General features: G+C 36.4%; 1 protein-coding gene across 2 annotated transcripts in view; it reads right to left on the bottom strand.

The window, feature by feature from the left end:
- The window catches only part of CDH18 (cadherin 18), a 1278678-nt gene that overhangs the window by 902285 nt on the left and 349843 nt on the right, over positions 1–26550 (bottom strand). For both annotated transcript variants that reach the window (XM_027520189.1, XM_027520190.1), the window contains exon 2: positions 1808–1869. The gene's annotated coding sequence lies outside the window, so the exon portion shown is untranslated. The remainder of the gene's footprint in view (positions 1–1807; positions 1870–26550) is intronic.

The following is a 26550-nucleotide window of genomic DNA, read 5'->3' as shown; positions in this document are numbered from 1 at the left end:
AACATTAAAAATCTAATTAAGCTTTACCTTATAAGACAATAAAATATGTGATGCCATGCTTGTTCTAATATAACCCTTTCTGAATATATGCCATGAATCTTAGTTCTCACAGGCAGAACAAATGATTCAGTGTAAATATAATTCTGTTTCAATTACCTACAATCTTAAGGATGACACTGTAAAATATAAATATAATAAATAACATAATAAATTATACACTAGTGTTTCAATTTTCAAAGTTATTTATGTTTCATTTAAATCCTACAGAATGAAAATGGATATAAATTTTCACATACACAAACCTACGTTATTTTTTTGTAACAATGAAATATACTCATGATGATAGGTAAAGTCTTGTTTATTTGTTAGAAAGTAATTTATTTATTATTAAGATGATTAAGCTATTATATGTTTGGCACAGAAAGTTTCATAACACAAATTTTTATTTTTCTTTTACTCCTATGTGTTTCTGAATCCCACAAAGCATTTTCAAACAAAACTGGTCTCCAAAGCAAATACATTTTGAACCTATATGATTAAAAAAAAAAAAACAAAACTCATTCTTGATAGGGTTTTCTGACATGGTCAAGTTCACGGTGTCCCAAGTGGAGGACTCAGGACAGATACGGGTGGTAGGGATGAGGCAGGGAGATCAACACTTGAAAACTGTATTACCGCATATCTTTTTTTTTTTTTAATTGAATGGAATACAATGGTTTAGAGTTTGTTTGTTTTTACATTTAAAAGAGTACCACCAAACATCCATACATAGAGGTGTCTTTCTAAAATAATGAGAAGCACATTATATAAAACAACAGAATTCAACTTTGAAAATGTTGGTCACTTTGATATGCTGGCATTTTTCATTATTTTTGTTGCTACAAATGAGCAGGATTTAATAAGATATTTGCATACTTACCATAAAAGCCAGCCAATTATATAGAATATGTACAGCAAAGTATATTTTACAGAAAATAAATGAAAACAGAACTTCTGATCTCATGGCTTATATCCTTATATTTCATCTTCTCACAAGAAATTCAGGTATTCAAGATATTTCTTATAATGCAAGTCAGTTTTATATCAGATCTCATTAGTTACCAAAATAATAGAGGGTATACTATTATTTTTATCTACTACTTACTAAATTTTCATCATCTATACCTATTATATGTATTATTTAAATATAAGCATCATTGTTTTAACAAACCTGATCTATAAAACAGATTTACACAGATAAATTATGATTAATAGCCAGGAACAGTTATACCTCTAGAGTCAGATGTTGAAAGACATTATAAAACACAAATAAATTCAGTGCTCATTAGGAAAGAGATCTACATCTAGCAACAAATTCAAATGATTAATAAAAATGCATAATCTGATTTATTGATGTATTCCAAGCCCACACATACATAAAAGTACATTTTAGAAATAGTTTTTTTATATTGAAATATAGTAATATACCATTAATTGAGTTATCTGAATGTTAAGTTTTTATCTATTTTGCATTATCAGTCTCTTCCTTGAGCTTTCTCTTAAAACTATTTTTAGAAATACTTATGAAAGTCAGTCTAATATCAAGGTACCTTTGCTGGTTCTATAACATTTGAAAAATGTGCCATAAGAATGAGTTCAAATTTTATTAGAGAAAATAATGGTATATTTTTAGAGAGTGAATTTTAAAACACAAAAGAAATTGTTCTGTCAAACCTCTAAATATCTAAGAATATAAAATCTTTAAGAGAAACAATTTTTATATTTCTATAACTTTTTAATTTAACAGATATTACATGGAAAATTTTACCTTGCAATTCACTTTATGAATGTTTGATGATATATTTTCTTATGTGTGTCTGTGATTGGGTCCTGAAGAGAAAAAAAGAAAAAAATACATGAAGAACTTTTTAATCTTTATATCATAAAAAGCTATACATAACCATGGACTGTTGCCTACAAGTCTCCTCTATCCATATAATTCCCCAGGCAAGAATACTGGAGTGGGTTGCCATTTCCATTTACATTTCCAGGGCATCATCACCACCCAGCAATCAAACTCAGGTCTCCTGCCTTCCAGGTGTATCCTTTACCATCTGAGCCACCAGGGAAGCCCATAGAAAGGAATAGTTCATTACAAATTTCTTCATATCACTCAAGAATCCAACTCATGAGGACATAATGGAGGATGAGGAGCAAATACAGCAGTTTTTGAAGAGGCAAAATATTGAGAGAAATTGAACTACCAGATTTTTGTTTTTTTAGATCATAGTCTTCTGAAATAGAGACTCTAGTGGAATATCAGTCTCTTATGAGATTTGAACAATTTTAGTTACATTCTCTGAACCACTGTTACTTCAGTTGATTAAGATATATATGCTCTTCATAGAGGTTCAAATAATAACTTAGGGTTATAATCTATTTGAAGACCTTAGCTTTGTTCTTAATGTATAGTCAATATTAAAATATAAAGTATTAGTAGAGATTTCAAGTAATAAAATAATACTTGTAAGAATAGTAATTAATAATAATATGCATCATAAATTCAATATTGTACTTTGAAACCATAGATTATGGAAAATATATCAGAATATAAATGCAAGAAATACTAAAATTTACCTAAAATATATGTAAAACAAGGCAGTTTTATAAATCAATATGAAGTATATTATTCTATAATTGGGACTGATGTTTGAGTAAATTAAGAATATTTTTCATATTTTATTATGTATACAACATAATTTCAATTGTATTGAAGTGCTTACATTGAAAAGAGAATATTAAAAGGAGAAAAATAAAAGGAAACATGTGTGATCTCAGAGGGTAATAAAGGTTTTTCAGAACTTAAAAGTAAATGGCATAAGACTTATTCTTATTCTTACTAAAATTATCTTAGCAAGACTTTAGGTGAAGATGTAATTTGCTATGAACTCTTTTTCCTAAAACTTATAGATCATTCATGCAATAATGATTTACTGCATACCTGATATGTACCAAACCTTATTATTCATGCTAAGGATACAGCAGTGACCAAAAGAGACAAAACAACCACCCTCATGATGCTTACATTGTGGGGAGTGAGAGACAAAAGTATATGATTAAATAAGTTTGTATGTATTGAATGTAAAATCATTGTTTAATAATTGATAAAATGATTTTATCAAGTGCCATAAAAAATAGGCAAGAAGTGTTAAGAATTACTGGTCCTCATCCAGGGAGAAACGACATGAGAGATGATATTGGCATCCAGTAGAAAATTTGAAACTGTATAAAAATATTTGGTAATTTACTATCAGTGTGGAAATGATGATGTACACATATATTATAAACTCCATAAAATGAAAGGTTAAGACTGAGCCCTTTAAAGTCAGAGGAATGAGGAGGAGCCACAGTTAAAACAGGAAATAGTAGGAAGATGTCCTGGGAGCACAGTTAAGAAAAAGAGATTTGAAGTAGTTTGGAGATCTTGATTACATACCTGTCTGAGCGTTCAGTACAGTTTAGTTCAGTCGCTCAGTCGTGTCTGATTCTTTGCAACCCCATGAACCGCAGCACACCAGGCCTCCCTGTCCATCACCAACTCCCAGAGTCCACCGAAACCCATGTCTATTGAGTCGGTGATTCCATCCAACCATCTCATTCTCTTCTCCTCCTTCCCTCAAACTTTCCCAGCATTAGGGTCTTTTCCAATGAGTCAGCTCTTCGCATCTGGAGGCCAAAGTATTGGAGTTTCAGCTTCAACATCAGTCCTTCCAATGAACACCCAGGACTGATCTCCTTTAGGATGGACTGGTTGGATCTCCTTGCAGTCCAAGGACTCTCAAGAGTCTTCTCCAACACCACAGTTCAAAAGCATCAATTCTTTGGCACTCAACTTTCTTCACAGTCCAACTCTCACATCCATACATGACCACTGGAAAAACCATAGCCTTGACTAGATGGACATTTGTTGGCAAAGCAATGTCTCTGCTTTTAAATATGCTGCCTAGGTTGGTCATAACTTTCCTTCCAAGGAGTAAGTGTCTTAATTCATGGCTGCAATCATCATCTGCAGTGATTTTGGAGCCCAGAAAAATAAAGTCAGCCACTGTTTCCACTGTTTCCCTATCTATTTGCCATGAAGTGATGGGACTGATGCCACGATCTTAGTTTTCTGAATGCTGAGCCTTAAGCTAACTTTTTCACTCTCCTCTTTCACTGTGATCAAGAGGCACTTTAGTTCTTAACTTTCTGCCATAAGGGTGGTGTCATCTGCATATCTGAGGTTATTGGTATTTCTCCCAGCAATCTTGATTTCAGCTTGGGCTTCCTCCAGCCCAGCGTTTCAAATGATGTACTCTGCATACAAGTTAAATAAGCAGGATGACAATATACAGCCTTGACATACTCCCTCTCCTATTTGGAACCAGTCTGTTGTTCCATGTCCAGTTCTAACTGTTGCTTCCTGACCTGCATACAGGTTTCTCAAGAGGCAGGTCAGGTGGTCTGGTATGCCCATCTCTTTCAGAATTTTCCACAGTTTATTGTAATCCACACAGTCAAAGGCTTTGGCATCGTCAATAAAGCAGAAATAGATGTTTTTCTGGAACTCTCTTGCTTTTTCCATGATCCAGTGGATGTTGGCAATTTGATCTCTGGTTCCTCTGCCTTTTATAAAACCAGCTTGAACATCTGAAAGTCCATGGTTCATGTATTGTTGAAGCCTGCTTGGAGAATTTTAAGCATCACTTTACTAGCGTGTGAGATGAGTGCAATTGTGTAGTAGTTTGAGCATTCTTTGGCATTGCCTTTCTTTGGGATTGGAATGAAAACTGACCTTTTCCAGTCCTGTGACCACTGCTGAGTTTTCCAAATTTGCTGGCATATTGAGTGCAGCACTTTCTAAGCATTGTCTTTCAGGATTTGAAATAGCTCAACTGGAATTCCATCACCTCCACTAGCTTTGTTCATAGTGATGCTTCCTAAGGCCCACTTGACTTCACATTCCAGGGAGTCTGGCTCTAGGTGTGTGATCACACCATCATGGATGACACCATCATGCTTATCTGGGTTGTGAAGATCTTTTTTGTAGAGTTCTTCTGTGTATTCTTGCCATCTCTTCTTAATATCTTCTGCTTCTGTTAGGTCCCTACCATTTATGTCCTTTATTGTGCCCATCATTTCATGAAATGTTCCCTTGGTATTTCTAGTTTTCTTGAAGAGATCTCTAATCTTTCCCATTCTATTGTCCCATTCTATTGTCTGTGCATGCTGGGTGCTAATTTGCATCAGTTGTGTCCAACTTTTTGTGACCCATGGGCTGTAGCCCACCAGGTTCCTCTGTCCATGGGATCTTCTAGGCAAGACTACTGGAGCAGGTTGCCATGCCCTTCTGTAGGATATCTTCCTGACCCAGAAGTCAAACCCATGTCTCTTACATCTCCTGCATTGGCAGGCGGGTTCTTTACCACTGAGCCATCTAGGAAGGCCATCTACCTGTCTATTATATATATATATTGAAAGAAAAATATCTCAGAGTCCTTTAGAACACATACTATTCAGAAGTTTCAGGCTCCCAACATGTGTATTCTCATATTCCTAATTCAGAACTCTTACCTCTTCAATATGGCCTTTCTTAAAATAAGAGTTTAAATCCAATGTGACTGGTTTATAAGTTTGAGCTGAGGAATTAGTGTTGATACAGGGTTCACATGCCTTATTACTAGGAATTCAAGTCATTCACTTGAATGTTCTATGAGAGGGACACTCAAATGTGAGCACATAGAGACTCACTTATGTGTAGCATACATTTTCTGCAAAGGTTATCATAGCCCTGGTGTTAATGAGACCAATAGTATACACTGGTCATTTCATCTCTTCCTCATTGCTAGAAATATGATGCTTTCTTCCATTTCTATGGCATAATGCATGGCATGGACTCTAATTGTGACACAGTCCTCTAGAACTTCCCTGATGGCTCAGACAGTAAAGAATCTGCCTGCAATGCAGGAAACCTGGATTCAACCCCTGGGTTGGGAAGATCTCCTGGAATAGGAAATAGCAACCCACTTTCATGAGCTTGCCTGGACAATTACATGGACAGAGGAGCTGGGTAGTCCATGTGGTCACAAAAGGTCAGACATGACTGTGAGACTGACTTAACTGTTTAAAATCTGACAAAGGAAAATTAGTTTGTAATTATCCTTAGCTTAGTGAAAACTGCTCAGTCAACCAGGAGATGTCACTAATGAATAATAACTCCATCTACTGTGTTGCAAACATTTATTCAAATTTATGGGAATGATTCAGCCAAATACTTTCTGTAAAGGATTTATAATATTGTCCCCATACTAGGAAACATATATTTCACTTTTCTTTTAAATCACATCTTTCTTGCCTTTACAGCAATTTCTATGTGCCTAATATTTTAAAATGTAATAATTATTTTAGAGACAATTTCAACAAGTACTAATTTGCACTTCTGAGCTCTTAAAGTAATGAAAAATACACTTCTAACTAGAGAAGGAATATTTTAGGAAGTATATTTAGTCACTTCAAAATGTATTCTCAGTTACTGTATAGGTCAATGTTTCAAAGCTTTTCATATGAAATTGTATTCCACTTGATTTCAAACCTCTTTCAAAATTATTGGCTTCTATATTCACAGAAACTAAAGTCTTTCCAGGTAGTCTAAAAATAACAAAAAAGAGACATGATAGAATAAATACAATAATACTACAGCCCTTTGATTTAATTTTATTTTATTAAGACATTATTGTGTTAGAGCAGTTTAAGGTTCACAGCAAAATTGAAGGGACATCCAGAGATTTCCATGTACCCTTTGCCCTCACATATGCATGGTCTCTCTCATTATCACCATCCCCAACATAAATGGTGTATTTAGTACAATTTACAAACCTAGACTGACACATCATAATTAACCCAAAGTCCATAGTTTACATATGGTTCACTCTTGGAATTGTACATTATATGGGCTTAGAGAAATGTATTATGATATTTATCATTAGGTATCATGCAGAATATTTTGGGGCCTCCCTGGTGTCTCAGTGGTAAAGACTCCACCTATAATGCACAAAACCCAGGTTCAACTCCTGGGTCAGGAAGATCCCCTGGAGAAGGAAACGGCAACCCACTTTAGCATTTGTGCCTGGAGAATCCCATGGATAGAGGAACGTGGCAGGCTACCGTCCATAGGATCACAAAGAGTCTGACACGACTAAAGCAACTTAGCACACATATGCAGTACTTTTACTGCCCTTAAAATCCTGTGTTCTGTTCACTTTCCCATTCCCTTTGTCAATTCCTGGCAAACATTTAACTTTTTCTAGTTTTCATAGTTTTGTCTTTTTCAGAATGTCATGGAGTTGAAATCATACAGTAGATAGCCTTTTTAGATTGCCTTATTATGACTCAGCTGGTAGAGAATCCACCAGTAATGCAGGAGATTTGGGTTCTATCCCTGGGTTGGGAAGATCACCTGGAGAAGGGAAAGGCTACCCACTGCAGTATTCTGGCCTGGAGAATTCCATGGACTGTAGTCCATGGGGTTTCAAAGAGTCTATGACTGAGATACTTTCACTGATGATGATACACATATATTCAAGGTTTCTTCATATCTTTCCAGGGCTTTAAAACTCATTTTTTTGTGCTGAGTAATAATCCATTGTCAGGATGTACCACAGTTTATTTATTCACTTATCCACTGAAGGACATCTTGGTTGCCTCCATGTTTTGGTAATTATGAATAAAACTGCTAACAATACCAATGTGTAGGCTTTTGTGTGGATATGTTTTCCACTCTTTGAAGTAAATACCCAAGACCATGATTTTGGATTGCATAATAAAAATATATTTAGTTTTGTAAGAAGAGCTTCCCTGGTAGCTCAGCTGGTAAAGAATCCATCTACAATGCAGGAGACCCCAGTTTGATTCCTGGATTGGGAAGATCCACTGGAGAAGGGACAGGAAACCCACTTCAGTATTCTCACATCCATACTAATGTGAGAGTTGAACCATAAAGAAGGCTGACAGCCAATGAATTGATGCTTTTGCACTGTGGTGCTGGGGATGACTTTGATAGTTCGTTTAGCAAGGAGATCAAACTAGTCAATCCTAAAGCAAATCAACCATGAATATTTATAGAAAGGACTGATGCTGAAGCTGAAGCTCCAATACTTTTGCCATCTGATGTGAAGAGCTGACTCATTGGAAAAACCCTGATGCTAGGAAAGACTGCGGGCAGGAAGAGAAGTGTGTGACAGAGGAAGAGATGGTTGGATGGCCTAAGGGACACAATGGATATAAGTTTGAGCACACTCTGGGAGACAATGAAGGACAGGGAAGCCTGGCATGCTGCCGTCCATGGGGTCACAGAGTCTGACATGACTGAGGGACTGAACAACAATAAAAACAAGTCTATATATATATATATATATATATATATATATATATATATTGGCAAGTCTATGTCTTGTTTCTGTTCTTTTCTATTGATTTACTCATCTATCCTTTCGCCAGTATTTCACTGTCTTGATTACTTGAAATGTATAGTAACTCTTGAAGTCATTTAGTCTCAGTTCTCCAGTTTTGTTCTTCTCCTTGAATCAGTGTTGATTATTGTGGTTCTTGGACAATTCTTTGTAACATTTAGACCCGTTTTGTTGATAGCCACCAAATAAGTTGTTGGGGCTTTTTTAAGGGATTGCCTTGAATCTCTAGACCAAGTTTTGAGAAGAATTGAAATCTTGACAATATTGTTTTTCTAACCATAACTATGGAATCTCTCCATACATTTAGTTCTTTGATTTTGTTCATCAGAGTTCTTTAGTTTTCCTCATTTAGATCATGTATTGATACATGTTTGATTGGTTTGTTTCTAAGTATTTCATTTTTTGTATGTTTATGTAAATGCTATTACATATTTAATTTCAAATTCCACTTGATCATTGATGGTATATGGAAAAGCAATTGACTTTTGTGTATTAAACTTGTATTATGCAACCTTTCTATAATCACTTATTTAGAAGTTTTTTGTTCAGTTATTTTGGATTTTCTGTGAGTAATCAAGTCATTTACAAACAAAGACAATTTTATTTCTTCCTTCTAAATCCCCTTACATTTATATTTCCTTTTCTTTTTTATTGCATTACCTAAAGCTTTCAGTAGATTTTTTAAATTGGAGGATAATTGCTTTACAATGTTGTGTTGGTTTCTACCACCTAAAAATGTGAATCATTCATATGCACTCAGTAGATTTTTAAAAGGAGTGGGAACATCCTTGATTTATACCTGAGCTCAGTAAGAAAGTTTCCAGTTTCTCATAATTAAGTGTGATGATAGAATGATTTGACTGTGTTTTTTAAGAACCATGCCAACCTAAAGACAAATTCAAGTATTATATTGCCTTTTTTTTTTTTTTTAAGAATCTAAATCTATCAGTAAGAATCCCATAAGAATATAATGTATTAAAAGATCTCTGTTAAAGTATGCTTCTCTCCCAAGGTCATGTTCTCCTCCCAGGAAAGCTCATATTCAACAATGGATTCTCTTGAGATATAAGGACATGTTTTTCTTATTCTGAGTGGAGAAATCACTAAAGGGTCACCATCATCAAACTCTCACAAAATCTGTTGGGACCACTTTTACAATTACCTTGGAACTTAACTTCTGCTGCTGCTTATTTCCATTTGCTTCCTTCTCTCTCTTTACACATATTTTCATGCAAATATCACCAGCCAATTAAGCTCCTGTACAATAATCTCCACCTTCTAGTCTTTCTCACAGGTAAGTCAACCTGAAATATAATCCATAACTCTGCAATTTACTGCACATATGGTGGGAAGGCAATAGGTTCTGAAGATCATTTGCTTAAAAATCCAGTTACGCACGCACTAGCCTGTTTTGGTAAACTCTGATTCTTTAAACTAGAGGCTACCTTGAATGGACCTAAAATAACATATTTCATTAGGGCTTGGGGAATTATGAACATGAGCAGAACTATATAACACTAGATTATATTTTGATGTCAATCAATTTGGAGATATTCACAAGAATAATTTTAAATTAAGGTAAATATTTACCTATAGATATATTCATTAAAGAATCACTTTGATAAAGAGAAAATTTAAAACAATTAAAATATTCAAAAGTAAACTACAGTTGCATGTGTCCAATGAAATTATATCTGAAGATTTTAAGGGCATGAGTAAATACTCATGGCATAATACTGCAAAGTCACTTCAGTCTTGTCTGACTCTTTGGGACCTCATGAGCACACTGGGATCCTCTGTCCATGGGAGTATACAGGCAAGAATCCTTGAGTGGGTTGCCATTTTTCCTACAGAGGATCTTCCCAACCCAGGGATCGAACCAACATCTCAAGTCTACTGCTTTGGCAGGCAGGTTCTTTACCACTAATGCCACCTGGGAAGCCCTCATGGCATAATAGTAAACAGGTACATATGGATATGGCATAGTTGATGCTTATAAATATGTAATATTTAGAGAAGGAGGAAATAATTCCCAAAATATCACAGGGAAATGGATGAAACATCACAGAAAAAGTCAATGAGAGATAACATTGGATTGACAAAATGATTCTTGAACACCTCACAAAGTGGTTTGTCTTTATTCTAAGAATAGGGTACTAGTTAGGTTAGAGTGTTCTTGCAAAATATCCTTTTCACCATTTATTATCAGGATTAAAATATGCTTCTTAATGCTTAATCACATATAAGAATAATCTATGGAACTTTTATAAATTGTCTGGCTTTGCTCAAAAATTTCACTTCAGGATTAAAAGATATTAATGCATTGAATGATTAGAGATTTATAAATAGTAGTGGAAAAGTAGCAAATGGGATGTATACGAAGAAATATTTAGCAGAAAGAGGTATAAAAACCCATTATTATATGTAACCTTATCATTGTAAATGTAAGAATAAACAATTATCTTAATGGGGGTGATAGCAATTAAAATAATGAGGAAAGATAAATGAAAACATTTTGTTAACAAAGAGTCTCTATGATTTGGTAATTATACAAAGGGGAGCCTAGAAGTTGAAAAGCTGTGGTAATTCACCACACACACAAAAAAAGTTAAGTGGGGCATGCGAGTTTGTGTGTGGGTGTGTGTGTGTGTGTGCACACACGTGCAGAGGGGGAGAGAGAGAGATTAAGATGAAAAGTTTGCAGGGGATTTCAAGATATAAATATCTCGATGTAGGCATACAAAGAGGAGTAGAACATTTATAGAAGTAGATATTGGTGTAAATATAGAAGTAAATCAAAATAATAATACAGCCACAGAAATGGATGAAAATCTGGGATAGAACAGAAGTTACCATTGTTTCTTCAGTGAAATTTCATTTTAAAAAGAGAATCAGAGAATGAAATAAGCACGTTTATCTCCAGGAAAAAACAAAACAACTGAGGGTTAATGTAAATAGGCAAGCTGCTACCACTGATTTTGGTTTATAAGACCCTGTTCTTTCTCAAAGCACTACAATTATAAACTTTAAAAATAACATAGTTCTATTCATACTATTTCATTCATGTATCCATTCAAATATTTATGACTAAATTATATCAGATCAGGCACAGCAATATGGCCTGGATATACAGGGAAGAGACTATAGTATGCACCCTTGAGAAGATCATAGCATAAAATTGATAAAACAGAAAAGCAAAATTCAATGAACCCAATGTTAAGGAAAGCTTTGCAGAGCCTGTTCCATTAGAAGAGCAACTTTTCAGATGGGTCACTGGGTGACAGGTTTTCATAACAAGAAAACACATATACAAAAGAATTAATTTTCCACCAGAGTTTTCTTAAATGAAGGAAGAAAAGAAGTGAAATTATACTTCTCACCAATTATTCACTCATTTAATTTCTTGTCTTTGCATACCATATTGGTTTCAGCAATATTCCAATAACTGAATACAAATATAGACTGGATAAGTCTACATTGTGAAAAGTTGTAGCTATTTGTAATGTTCAGTTCAGTTCAGTTCAGTCACTCATCCGTGTCCAACTCTTTGCGACCCCATGAATGGGAGCACGCCAGGCCTCTCTGTCCGTCACCAACTCCTGGAGTTCACTCAGACTCACGTCCATCGAGTCAGTGACGCCATCCAGCCATCTCATCCTCTGTCGTCCCCTTCTCCTGCCCCCAATCCCTCCCAGCATCAGGGTCTTTTCCCATGAGTCAATTCTTTGCATGAGGTGGCCAAAGGATTGGAGCTTCAGCCTCAGCATCAGTCCTTCCAATGAACACCCAGGACTGATCTCCTTTAGGATGGACTGGTTGGATCTCCTCCCAGTCCAAAGGACTCTCAAGAGTCTTCTCCCACACCACAGTTCAAAAGCATCAATTCTTCAGTGCTCAGCTTTCTTTATAGTCGAACTCTTACATCCATACATGACCACTGGAAAAACCATAGCCTTGACTAGATGGACCTTTGTTGGCATAGTAATGTCTGTGGTTTTTAATATGCTATCTAGGTTGGTCATAACTTTCCTTCCAAGGAGTAAGCATCTTTTAATTTCATGGCTGCAATCACCATCTGCAGTGATTTTGGAGCCCAGAAAAATAATGTCTGACACTGTTTCCCCATCTATTTCCCATGAAGTCATGGGACTAGATGCCATGATCTTAGTTTTCTGAATGTTGAGCTTTAAGCCAACCTTTTCACTCTCCACTTTCATTTTCATCAAGAGGCTTTTTAGTTCCTCTTCACTTTCTGCCATATGGGTGCTGTCATCTGCATATCTGAGGTTATTGATATTTCTCTTGGCAGTCTTGATTCCAGCTTGTGCTTCTTCCAGTCCAGTGTTTCTCATGATGTACTCTGCATAGAAGTTAAATAAGCAGGGTGACAATATACAGCCTTGACATATTCCTTTTCCTATTTTTAACCAATCTGTTGTTCCATGTCCAGTTCTAACTGTTGCTTCCTGACCTGCATACAGATTTCTCAAAAGGCAGGTCAAGTGGTCTGGTATTTCCATCTCTTTCAGAATTTTCCACAGTTTATTGTGATCCACACAGTCAAAGGCTTTGGCATAGTCAATAAAACAAAAATAGATGTTTTTCTGGAACTCTCTTGCTTTTTCAATGATCCAGCGGATGTTGGCAATTTCATCTCTAGTTCCTCTGCCTTTTTTTAAACCAGCTTGAATATCTGGAAGTTCACGGTTCATGTATTGCTGAAGCCTGGCCTGGAGAATCACATCCAGAGGAATCTGGCATAGGGTTGCAAAGAGTCTGACAGTACTGAAGCAATGCAAGGAGATCCAACCAGTCCATTCTGAAGGAGATCAGCCCTGGGATTTCTTTGGAAGGAATGATGCTAAAGTTGAAACTCCAGTACTTTGGCCACCTCATGCAAAGGGTTGACTCATTGGAAAAGACTGATGCTGGGTGGGATTGGGGGCAGGAGGAGAAGGGGATGACAGAGGATGAGATGGCTGGATGGCATCACTGACTCGATGGACATGTGTCTCAGTGAACTCTGGGAGTTGGTGATGGACAGGGAGGCCTGGCGTGCTGCGATTCATGGAGTCGCAAAGAGTTGGACACGACTGAGCAACTGAACTGAACTGAACTGATGCATGTCCTGCAGCTATGTGGGAATTAGAATTTATAAATGATGGACTTGGACTTCTAGCTAAATGCCAGAAGTGCTGCCTAGATTCTTTTTGCAGATTATAGTAAAATGCAAAAGGAGAGAGATAAATATAGGGAAGAATTGCTAAACAAAAAAGTAGAATTGGATGATTTTAAAGTTACTGGCATATCCAATGGCAAAAGATGTTAGAAGTTATAAAAGGAAAAAGTGGATTTAGTCACACTAAGTGACTTTCAAGAGGTTAAAGATTTGCCTACAGATCACTGACTCAATGGACATGAATTTGAGCAAACTTCAGGAGATGGTGAAGGACAGGGAAGCATGGTGTGCTGCAGTTCATGGGGCTGCAAAGAGTTGGACACAACTGAGGGACTGAACAAAAATGACAACACAGATTTTTCTCAACTAGAAACCCAAGGGGGTAGAGCCAAGATCACAAAGATTTCTTCTAGGTTTTTTACTCAATGAAAAAGAACCCATTTCAGAATGGTTATAGACTGATTACTCATGCTTACTTTCCATTTTTATAAATCACAATGATTTTTAACTGTTTTTCTGTGCCTAATCTGCCATTGTTAGTCAGGAATGTTGTGAGCTGATAACTTCTCCCTTTGGATTTCCTAGACCACACATGGAGAAGAATTTGCCCCAGAAGCTTTACTTCATAGATTACATCCAAGCCTATTATCCACACCTGGACCTGATTTAGATTTTGAATTCTGAATTGTAATAGACTAAAACCTTAAAAACCCTGGGAGAGGGTGAATATAATTTGCATTTCAGACAGTCTTAAATAATTGAGGATCAGAGGGTGGCAGTTTCCCACCTACAGGAGCATTGACTCTGTGTAATCATCTCCACTTTAGTGTGGGCCAGAGTTAAGAATGTGATAGCATGGTCAGTCCATGATTAGATTATGTTATATAAAACTCCACACAGCAGGCTGATTTTTCTGCCTCTCTTGCAGTAATAAAGTTGCCATATTTGATTAGGACTTGAAAACTACCTCCAGAATCTGAGAGGGACACCTGCCTACAGCCAGCAAGAAGATAAGGATTTCATTTCTAGAATTGCATGGAACCAAATTTTTCCAACAAAGCATGAACTCAGATTCTCCTGAGCCTCAGATGGGCTTGAAGTCCCTGTCAACTCATTGTTCATCCCAGTGAGAGTCATACAACCCAGGCCTGGATCCCTGATTCACAGAAACTATGAAATAACAAATAGACGTTTGAACCTAAATTTGTGATAATTTGCTCATGGCAACAGAAAACTTATGAAACGACCCTCAATGTAACACTAAGAATCAGTGAATTTTAAATTCAACTTTATGATTTAAAAAGTTAAATGTAAATGCATTTATTTTAGCCACTCCATAAGATGTTTTCCTTCAGTATTATATTTTTGTGAATGTTAATAATTATCAGTAGAACATTAATTTTTTCAGTTATTTTAAGATGTGTTTATATGTTCAAAATATGAAAAAAATAGAAAAAAATGAACTGAGCAGATGAAATGCTTTTATAATCTATATACATTGATCATTATAATTCATCACTTTCCAGCTTGGAAATGTAGAAATTGACTCTATTTCATAGAAAAATAATTATATACTGTGAGGTTTGGCTTTATACTTTTAATATAATGATAAAATAGACATTTTGACGGAATCACAATGGAAAGGCATCAACAGTAAACTGCTCTACATAATATAATTAAAAGTGCAATGAATAAATAATTCTTTGCTCCTTGATACAAAGTGCTGCTCGTTCATTAGTGGAAGGGTCATTTGTAAACCAATTTTTGTTATTACACTAAAACAACATTGTTGTTAAATCGTGATAAAGGGGGAACCGTAAATTGGGAAAGAATTTTAATAGTATTATCTTCATTAGCTAATGATATGTGCTAATTACTTTTTTAAATGATAATGATTTAGTAGCCTTGGCATAAAGGGCTCACAGAGCAGTAACTAGGAAAGTCCCCTTCAATGTGTTTTTACAATGTTGAAAGAGACATAATGACTGAGAGTGATAATTTATACTATCTATAATATTATTCATTAAAAATGCCTATCTGTATTATGCCTGATTTTATGTTGTTTTTCATATGATATATTTGCCCTAGCAGGAGATGTGTTGTTTCAAAATTATTTTAACAGTAATTCAATGCTATATTTACTGTTTCACTATGTTGGCAGTGTTATTGATGGTAAAAAAAAAAAAATCATAAATAAAATTGCCTGTTTCTTAGCATAAATCAAGGAAGTGTTTCTCTAATGTACTGCTGCTGCTGCTGCTAAGTCACTTCAGTCTTGTCCGACTCTGTGCGACCCCAGAGATGGCAGCCCACCAGGCTCCCCTGTCCCTGGGATTCTCCAGGCAAGAAAACTGGAGTGAGTTGCTATTTCCTTCTCCAATGCATGAAAGTGAAAAGTGAAAGTGAAGTTGCTCAGTCGTGTCCAACTCCTAGCGACCCCATGGACTGCAGCCTACCAGGCTCCTCCGTCCATGGGATTTTCCAGGCAAGAGTACTGGAGTGGGGTACCATTGCCTTCTCTGCCTAAATTACTAAGAATTATTATAATCTTCAAGTCTTCAACACTGTACACTTGCAATAAAAAAAGACTGAGAAATTACTGAACAAGCAGTTTACAGAGGTGAAAAAAACTACTGCATAAAAATATAATACATGATAATTCTCATTAGTAAATAGCTCAACTCGACACTCAATACAAAAACCAGTGATATAGAAAAAATGTAGATAATGGTCTAATTATGTGTTACTAATGGATGGGAAAATTTCTACTTATACCTTGAGGGGAAAAATTATTTTTAATATTAAAAAATTTACTCTTAACATTTACTAAGAGTGACTTATATAAGTCTGCTAAGACAGGCAAAATCAACCTTGTATCTGTAACACAGAATATATTAACAACAGAAAGATAGAATGTGGCAGCCATACAATGTCATACTAGAGCATGTAATAATTGATTGAAATGCAGCTACTTACATCAACTTTAATGATCTCAGGGGAAAAAGTCAGTAAAGAAAATATACACTGATTTACTTGTACAAATTTTAGAAACAAAAATCATGGATTTCATATGCAATTTTGTAAACTTCTAGAGAAAACAAAGGAATTACTGACATAATGTTCAGCTAACTGATTATTCAAGGGAAGAGGGAGGGTAATGAGATCAGAGAGGCCACTGGAAATTCAGCTGGTCAGTAGATAAAAGAATTGTCATTTTACTATTGTCTTTCAATCCCATATGCTTGTTAAAAGTATTAATTTGTAGATATTAAATATATTTTTTAAAAGTCAAAAAAGAAAGTGAATGAATTATCTGTCTAATTATGGATATATATGTGGTGCATGAATAATATCTTAAAATGGTAGGTATCATACACTGGTGGTTCTCTTGCTATGGGTGGAAGAGGCCATAGAAATAACAACAAGGTACAACCATGGAGCGCAGTGGTCCACTGTTCATCACCAGAATCTCATGTTCTTTCCTTATCAGAGAACATGATACTTATTCTATTTGGAAGAAAAGCACATCCAGAAGCTTTTCTTTTCTTCTTTCTTTTAAAAACAGATCTTCTATAATTTACAAATGTAAAATTCCATCCACTACTAAACAGGAATGAACTAATGTTTGCAAATTGGGTCACTCAAAGTGGATGGCATAAGTACATAAAATCAGTCCACAATGTTCCCCAGAGACATTTCCTCCAGTTCTCAAAACCTATTATAATTCCAAAATATTTCAGTCAAACTGACTCTCTCTTTTCAGTGAGAGATAAGGTAATTGAGATACTGAATTATAAAGCTTAGAAAAATAGGAAAACTTTTATGCCATTATATGGAAAAATACATTAGTAGTATCCACAAAAGTCACTTTTTCATCCAGTTTTCTGTTCTTGTATGAGTCTAAGAGAAGGACATGGAAAGGCAATATGAGTATAAGCCACTAAATTTCTATTCTTATATCACTCCTCTTAAGCAAGTCACATTATTATTATTATTATTTGATTATTCAATGAGAGTCAGTTCAGTCATTCAGTCATGTCCCACCCTTTGCGACCCATGAATTGCAGCATACCAGGCCTCCCTGTCCTTCACCAGCTCCTGGAGTTCACCCAAACTCATGTGCATCAAGTCAGTGATGCCATCCAGCCATCTCATCCTCTGTCGGCCCTTTCTCCTTCTTCCCCCAATCTCTCCCAGCATCAGGGTCTTTTCCAATGAGTCACCTCTTCGCATGAGGTGGCCAAAGTAGAGTTTCAGCTATAGCATCAGTCCTTCCAATGAACACCCAGGACTGATCTCCTTTAGAATGGACTGGTTGGATCTCCTTGCAGTCCAAGGGACTCTCAAGAGTCTTCTCCAACATCACAGTTCAAAAGCATCAATTCTTTGGCACTCAACTTTCTTCACAGTCCAACTCTCACATCCATACATGACCACTGGAAAAACCATAGCCTTGACTAGATGGACTTTTGTTGGCGAAGTAATGTCTGCTTTTGAATATGCTATCTAGGTTGGTCATAACTTTCCTTCCAAGGAGTAAGCATCTTTTAATTTCATGGCTGCAATCACCATCTACAGTGATTTTGGAGTAAAAAAAAAAGTCTGATACTGTTTCAACTGTTTTCCCATCTACTTCCCATGAAGTGATGGGACCAGATGCCATGATCTTCGTTTTCTGAATGCTGAGCTTTAAGCCAACTTTTTCACTCTCCTCTTTCACTGTCATCAAGAGGCTCTTTAGTTCTTAACTTTCTGCCATAAAGGTGGTGTCATCTGCATGTCTGAGGTTATTGATATTTCTTCCAGCAATCTTGATTCCAGCTTGTGCTTCCTCCAGCCCAGCATTTGTCATGAGGTACTCTGCATATAAGTTAAATAAGCAGGGTGACAATATATAGCCTTGACATACTCCTTTTCCTATTTGGAACAAGTCTGTTGTTCCATGTCCAGTTCTAACTGTTGCTTCCTGACCTGCATACAGGTTTCTCAAGAGGCAGGTCAAGTGGACTGGTATTCCCATGTCTTTCAGAATTTTCCACAGTTTATTATGATCCACACAGTCAATAGCTTTGGCCTAGTCAATAAAGCAGAAAAGATGTTTTTCTGGAACTCTCTTGCATTATTGATGATCCAGCGGATGTTGGCAATTTGATCTCTGGTTCCTCTGCCTTTTCTAAATCCAGCTTGAACATCTGGAAGTTCATGGTTCATGTATTGCTGAAGCCTGGCTTGGAGAATTTTAAGCATTACTTTACTAGCATGTGAGATGAGTGCAATTGTGCAGTCATTTGAGCATTCTTTGGCATCACCTTTCTTTGTGATTGGAATGAAAACTGACCTTTTCCAGTCCTGTGGTCACTGCTGAGTTTTCCAAATTTGCTGGCATATTGAGTGCAGCACTTTCACAGCATCATCTTTCAGTATTTAAAATAGCTCAACTGGAATTCCATCACCTCCACTACCTTTGTTTGTAGTGATGCTTTCTAAGGCCTACTTGACTTCACATTCCAGGATGTTTGGCTCTAGGTGAGTGATCATACCATCATGATTATCTGGGTTGTGAACATCTTTTTTGTACAGTTCTTCCATGTATACTTGCCATCTCTTCTTAATATCTTCTGCTTCTGTTTAGGTCCATACCATTTCTATTCTTTATTGAGCCCATCTTTGCATGAAATATTTCCTTGGTATCTCTAATTTTCTTGAAGAGATCTCTAGTCTTTCCCATTCTGTTGTTTTCCTCTATTTCTTTGCATTGGTCACTGAGGAAGTCTTTCTTATCTCTTCTTGCTATTCTTTGGAACTCTGCATTCAGATACTTATATCTTTCCTTTTCTCCTTTGCTTTTTCCTTCTCTTCTTTTCACAGCTATTTGTAAGGTCTTCCCAGACAGCCCTTTTGCTTTTTTGCAGTTCTTTTCCATGGGGATGGTCTTGATCCCTGTCTCCTGTACAATGTCATGAACCTCCATCCATAGTACATCAGGCACTCTATCTATCAGATCTAGTCCCTTAAATCTATTTCTCACTTCTGCTGTATAATCATAAGGGATTTGATTTAGGTCATACCTGAATGGTCTAGTGGTTTTCCCCCCTTTCTTCAATTTAAGTGTGAATTTGGCAATAAGGAGTTCATGATCTGAGCCACAGTCAGCTCCTGGTCTTGTTTTTGCTGACTTGTATAGAGCTTCTCCATCTTTTACTGCAAAGAATATAATCAATCTGATTTTGGTGTTGACCATCTGGTGATGTCCATGTGTAGAGTCTTCTTTGTATTGTTGGAAGAGGGTGTTTGCCATGACCAGTACGGGCGCAGGAGGGCTGAGAGGAGTTTCTCCACATTCAAGGACAGGAGAGGTGCCATGAGGAGATACCCCTCGTCCAAGTTAAGGAGCAACGTCTGTGCTTTGCTGGAGCGGCCGTGAAGAGATACCCCACATCCAATGTAAGAGAAACTCAAGTAAGACGGTAGGTGTTGTGAGAGGGCATCAGAGGGCAGACACACTGAAACCATACTCACAGAAAACTAGTCAATCTAATCACACTAGGACCACAGCCTTGTTTAACTCAATGAAACTAAGCCATGCCGTGTGGGGCCACCCAAGACGGAAGGGTCATGGTGGAGAGGTCTGACAGACTGTGGTCCACTGGAGAAGGGAATGGCAAACCACTTCAGTATTCTTGCCTTAAGAACCCCATGAACAGTATGAAAAGGCAAAATGATAGGATACTGAAAGAGGAACTCCCCAGGTCAGTAGGTGCCCAATATGCTACTGGAGATCAGTGGAGAAGTAACTCCAGAAAGAATGAAGGGATGGAGCCAAAGAAAAACAATACCCAGTTGTGGATGCGACTGGTGATAGAAGCAAGGTCCGATGCTGTAAAGAGCAATATTGTATAGGAACCTGGAATGTTATGTCCATGAATCAAGGCAAATTGGAAGTGGTCACACAGGAGATGCCAAGAGTGAACATCAACATTCTAGGAATCAGCGAACTAAAATGGACTGGAATGGGTGAATTTAATTCAGATGACCATTATATCTACTACTGTGGGCAGGAATCCCTTAGAAGAAATGGGGTGGCCATCATGGTAAAGAAAAGAGTTCGAAATGCAGTACTTGGATGCAGTCTCAAAAATGACAGAATGATCTGTTCGTTTCCAAGGCAAACCATTCAATATCACAGTAATCCAAGTCTATGCCCCAACCAGTAACGCTGAAGAAGCTGAAGTTGAACAGTTCTATGAAGGCCTACAAGACCTTTTAGAACTAACACCCAAAAAAGATGTTCCTTTCATTACAGGGGACTGGAATGCAAAAGTAGGAAGTCAAGAAACGCCTAGAGTAACAGGCAAGTTTGGCCTTCGAGTATGGATTGAAGCAGGGCAAAGGCTAACAGAGTTTTGCCAAAAGAACGTACTGGTCATAACAAACAACCTCAATGAGAGTAGAACCTTCTAAATGAAAACTATATTTCTGTTGTTTAGTCGCCAAGTTGTGTCTAACTATTTGCAACCCCATCGACTGAAAACAGGGAAAAAAACAACCTCAAAGAAAAGTCATGTATTTGTTTTCTTGTTTGATTAACTAAGATAAATGATCTTTACAATCAAAAATTTTAATTATCTAGAAAACTCTTCAAAAAAAAAAATTATTTTTAAAGAGCTACCCCTTATTCCCTCAGTCATTCTCTTATTCTTTGTTATTTTGTAAATGCACCCATTGAATTTGACATTTAACCTCTGTTTTTCTAAAATGTAACTAATATTTTTTTCTAAATATTTTTCATGCTTCACCTGAGATCAAAAAACTATCCTTCAGCTTGGCTATATGCTGGAGAAGGGGACTTTTTAATTGTCATCAGATATGAGCTCTTTCATCATTTACTACTTCCTGTGAGAAAAATCATGGTTTTCTTAATTTTTATTACCTAACTATAAAAATACAAATATATAACTGTAGGTAGAATTAATTGTATATTAAGCCTACTGATTCAGAAGTAAATCATAAAAACATATTTCTAAATATTTTTTGTTTTTTTTTTAAATATAAATTTATTTATTTTAATTGGAGGTTAGTTACTTTATAATATTGCATTGGTTTTGTCATACATCAACATGAATCTGCCCCAGGTATACACATGTTCCCCATCCTGAACCCCCCTCCCTCCTCCCTCCCTGTACCATCCCTCTGCGTCGTCTCAGTGCATCAGCACCAAGCATCAAGTATCATGCACCGAACCTGGACTGGCGATTTGTTTCATATATGATATTATACATGTTTCAATGCTGTTTTCCCAAATCACCCCACCCTCGCCCTCTCCCACAGAGTCCAAAAGACTGTTCTATACATCTGTGTCTCTTTTGCTGTCTCGCATACAGGGTTATCATTTAAAAAGTAATTAATACCAATGAAAAAAACTCAAAAAGAAATCAATTAAATAATGCTTTATAACATTATTATTATTTTAGTTAATACAATGTGATAGTCTTTCTGGACATGTTTAAAAGACTTAATGCTAATTACAGACATGATAATCCTCAGGTTCAAATGCTATAATCAAACCATTGATATTCAATGAAATAGCTGAAATTTGACAATGAGAATGCTAATAATTATGACCTATTCACTAGCTTGTATATTAAATCCTCTAGAAGTCTTTAATCAAAAAAGCTTTTAAAATTATCTCAAGGAATAAAATTTCAAAATACTACTGTAATTATTCCATATCACTTCAGAAAATAATCTTTTTGTGAATGATTGCCCTTAAAGTGAAATACAAATAGGAGTTAAATGTGAAAAAAAAATAATTTAATGGTGAATCTCTCAATGTAATATCAAAATTTTCAGTTCCTTTATTTTGGTAATTCTAGAATTAACTAGATGGGCCTCTCTCAGATCACATAAACCTAGCAATTGGTAATATACTTATTTTAATCATTATACACCACATCAAATAAAGAGACAAAAAATGACAGCCAATGCTACTATAGAGAGATCTTGTTAGCTATCTAAAATTTTCAGAATAATTGAATTCATGATTTGGTAATTATTCTTAAAAAAAACACAGAATAGCATTTTTTATATTTTTAAATTTCAAAATATTTGACATTATAAATGGGAGACTTTACAGTAATACCCATGAAGCTTTTTTATCAGGCAGGGAGATATTTGTATGCTCTGCAGGCATGGAAGCTGAGATATTCATCAGGCAGAGCTTAAATTCTCCATTTCACTAGTTGACAAATCTATTGGGATGTCTAGTTCTCCCAAGAATGATTTGCTGGCGATAAGAATAAAGATATGAAGAAAAGAAGATTGATATCAGGATATATTTAGAGAGTGTTAAAAGAGAAGCCTGTGTAACCTGAAGATAGGATCTATCTAAACAAGCGCAGTTCAATCTAAGACAAATGTTACACCGCCCGAAATTTACCTAAGCCAAGACAGCATCTGTTATTTCTGTTGGATGGTATTTAACATGCAACTTTGAAAGTAAATTTATTTTGTATTGACTTTTTAAGGTTTATGCCATTTTCCCCCCAGCCATGTTCCCTATTACAGCTGATATTTATGAAAACAGGAAACATTTTCTTTTTTAGTTTGTTTTTGGTGATGTGTAGAAAAGAGAGTTCTTCATTAATAGCACTACATTTCTAAAAGTCAAGAGAAATAAGTCCAAGAAAAAGATAAGAAACTCTTTTTCTCTCTGACTGCTGATCACATGTTTCCCTGTGTGAGAAGAAAAATCAAGCACCCTAGAAAAGCTCTCTCTTTAAGAATAGATATGCAGTTTTGTGCTGTGCTTAGTCTCTCAGTCATGTCTGACTCTCTGCAATCCCATGGACTGTAGTGTGCTAGGCCCCTCTGTCAATGGGGATTCTCCAGGCAAGAATACTGGAGTGGGTTGCCATGCTCTCTTCCAGAAGATCTTCCCAATCCAGAGATAGAACCCAGAGCTCCTGCAGTGCAGGCAGATTCTTTACCACCTGAGCCACCAGGGAAGCCCTTGCAGTTTTGTAATTACCCCAAATATGCTATTTCTTTTTGACAAAAGAAAGATGAGGAATAAAAATACCAGTTTATTTGAGAATGCCTAGGGAAATAAGGTATAGAATGGTCATAATAGATTACAGGAAGTAAAGAATATGAAGTTAATCTGTGGCTGGAGTGGGTATCAAAATTAAAAAAAAAATCATCCAACATATGGAAAATTGAGCTTTTTTTCTAAAATGCTTATGCCTTAGAATTACTAAAAATAAAACAAAAAATATTGAAATAAATTATATTATTTTCTCTTTGTACAATGATCAGATAACATGAGTGACTGCCAAAGTACATAGATTCCTTCTTGAACACCACTGATACTGGAAACAAAAGCAGATAGAATGTTTCATGCAGGAGAATAACAATATAATATTTGCAGTATAAAAATTTCCCTGGTAACAAATTGAGATTGAAGGAATAGAAATGAAGACAGGAAAATTAGTTGGACTATGGCCATAACATAGGAACAATATATTTATATGTGATTTAAGTCTCTTTCTTTCTATCTTTCTTTTTTGTTTCCTTTGCCGCATGGAAAGTGGAACTTCCCCTATCAGGGATTGAATCCATGCCCCCTGCCTTCAAAGCACAGATTCTTAACTGCTGGCCCACTGGGGCAGTCCTATATATGGTTTCAGTGAACATCAGTTCAGTTCAGTTGTTCAGTCGTGTTCGACTCTTTGCAACCCCATGAATCGAGCATGCCAGGCCTCCCTGTCCATCACCAACTCCCGGAGTTCACTCAGACTCACATCCATCAAGTCAGTGATGCCATCCAGCCATAACATAGTGGAATGAAAAAGGAGAAGATATGTGTAAGCCATATTTAGAGGTATAATATAAAAGAATAAATAGATTCATAGAAGGAGGTATAAGCTATAAGACTTGTTCCTGTCCTTCAGATTTTTATCTTACACAGGGAACTTTAGTAATAAGAATTATGGCAGAAAATGAGACATTCAACTGGGAATAGGAAGGAAGTCATGAGATATATATATATATCTCTCATATATATGGGCTCATATATATATATGAGATACCAGTCTGCAGTGTTCCATGTAGTCAAAGCTATGGTTTTTACAGTAGTCGTGTATGGATGTGAGAGTTGGACTATAAAGAAGACTGAATGCTGAAAAATTGATGCTTTCAAACTGTGGTGCTATAGAAGACTCTTGAGAGTCCCTTGGACAGCAATGAGATCAAGTCAGTCAATCCTAAAGGAAATCAGCCCTTAACTATTCATTGGAAGAACTGATAATGAAGCTGAAGCTCCAATACTTTGGCCACCTGATGCGAAGAGCCAACTCATTGGAAAAGATCCTGATGCTGGGAAAGATTGAAGGCAGGTGCAGAAGGGGGAGGTAGAGGATGAGATGGTTGGATGGCATCACTGACTCACTGGACATGAGTTTGAGCAAACTCTGGGAGACAGTGAAGGATAGGGAAGTCTGGTATACTACAAGTCCATGGAATCACAAAGAATTGGACACGACTGAGTGACTGAACAACCACCACCACAACAAAGGCCATTCTGATGATTTCTTAGATGGAAGTGAGGACCATGTTATTGGACCAGGGAGAAAAAGGCATCCTTATAAAGTGGTAAAGCTGAATTGTATTCTTGGCTGTATTGTATTCACTTCCTAGTGTTCTGAGGAAGATTAATCTTGTGAGTGATGAAATTGGATACTTTGCTGAGGTTATGGCTTGGCTGCTCTTGAAAACTTACAGTGAAATTTGGGAAAGGAGCAATGACGATTGTTAAGATGAGCAGAACTTTACAGTTTGCACATATAGCCTATCCATTCTGCCAAAAATGAGAAAGCATGTGAAGGAGAGAACACTAAGTGTGTGACCACGTGATCATTTGATAAAGAAATTGGTTTGGATGTGAAGTCTGCATTTAATCATCCACTTCATCAAGAAAACAGTAAGTCTGAACTGAAGGGGAAAGAGACAGGCAGGAAGATGTTAGATCTGAGATTTTGCAGGATGGAACCATGGAGATGTTTGGCTGTGAACGTGGGCTCTTCTACAAGAAAAGGGAAGAAAGACCTAAAGGTGAAACAGAGTTCATCAGGACTTCATCCTCTGCACAGCAAAACAAAACAAAATCAACAAAATGAAAACCTATGGAATGTGAGACGCTACCTGCAAATCATATATCTAAAAAGAATTAATATCCAAAATATAAAAAGAACTCATACAACTCAATAGAATAAACAGACAAAAACCCAAACACACCTGATTAAAAAATAGGCAGAGGAAATGAATAGATACTAAAGAAAAAACGAACAAGAAAAATGGCCAACACATAGGTGAAGAGGTGCTCACCCTCAGGCAATGCAAATAAAATGCAAATCACAGTTAGAATGTTAGAATGAGTGTCATTAAACAGGAAAGAAAAGATAAGTGTCGGGGAAGATGTGAGAAAGGGGGAAGAAGGGATCTGTGTGGCTCCCTTTTAAATTTGTGCAGTCTCTATAGAAAGCAGTATGGAGGTTTCTCAAAAAATTAAAATACAACTTCTAAATCCAGCCTTTTCATAGGCTGGATGAAGCACAAGCTGGAATCAAGATTGCTGGGAGAAATATAAATAACCTCAGATACGCAGATGATAGTACCCTTATGGCAGAAAGTGAAGAAGAACTAAAGAGCCTCTTGATGAAAGTGAAAGAGGAGAGTGAAAAAGTTGACTTAAACTTCAACAGTCAGAAAACTAAGATTATGGCATCCAGTCCCATCACTTCGTGGGAAATAGATGGGGAAACAGTGGAAACAGTGGCTGATTATTTTTCTGCAGATGGTGATTGCAGTTATGAAATTAAAAGATGCTTA

Source organism: Bos indicus x Bos taurus, chromosome 20 (genome assembly GCF_003369695.1).
Source record: "Bos indicus x Bos taurus breed Angus x Brahman F1 hybrid chromosome 20, Bos_hybrid_MaternalHap_v2.0, whole genome shotgun sequence".
NCBI classification, from domain to species: domain Eukaryota; kingdom Metazoa; phylum Chordata; class Mammalia; order Artiodactyla; family Bovidae; genus Bos; species Bos indicus x Bos taurus.
This window is presented reverse-complemented; position numbering and strand designations above follow the sequence as displayed.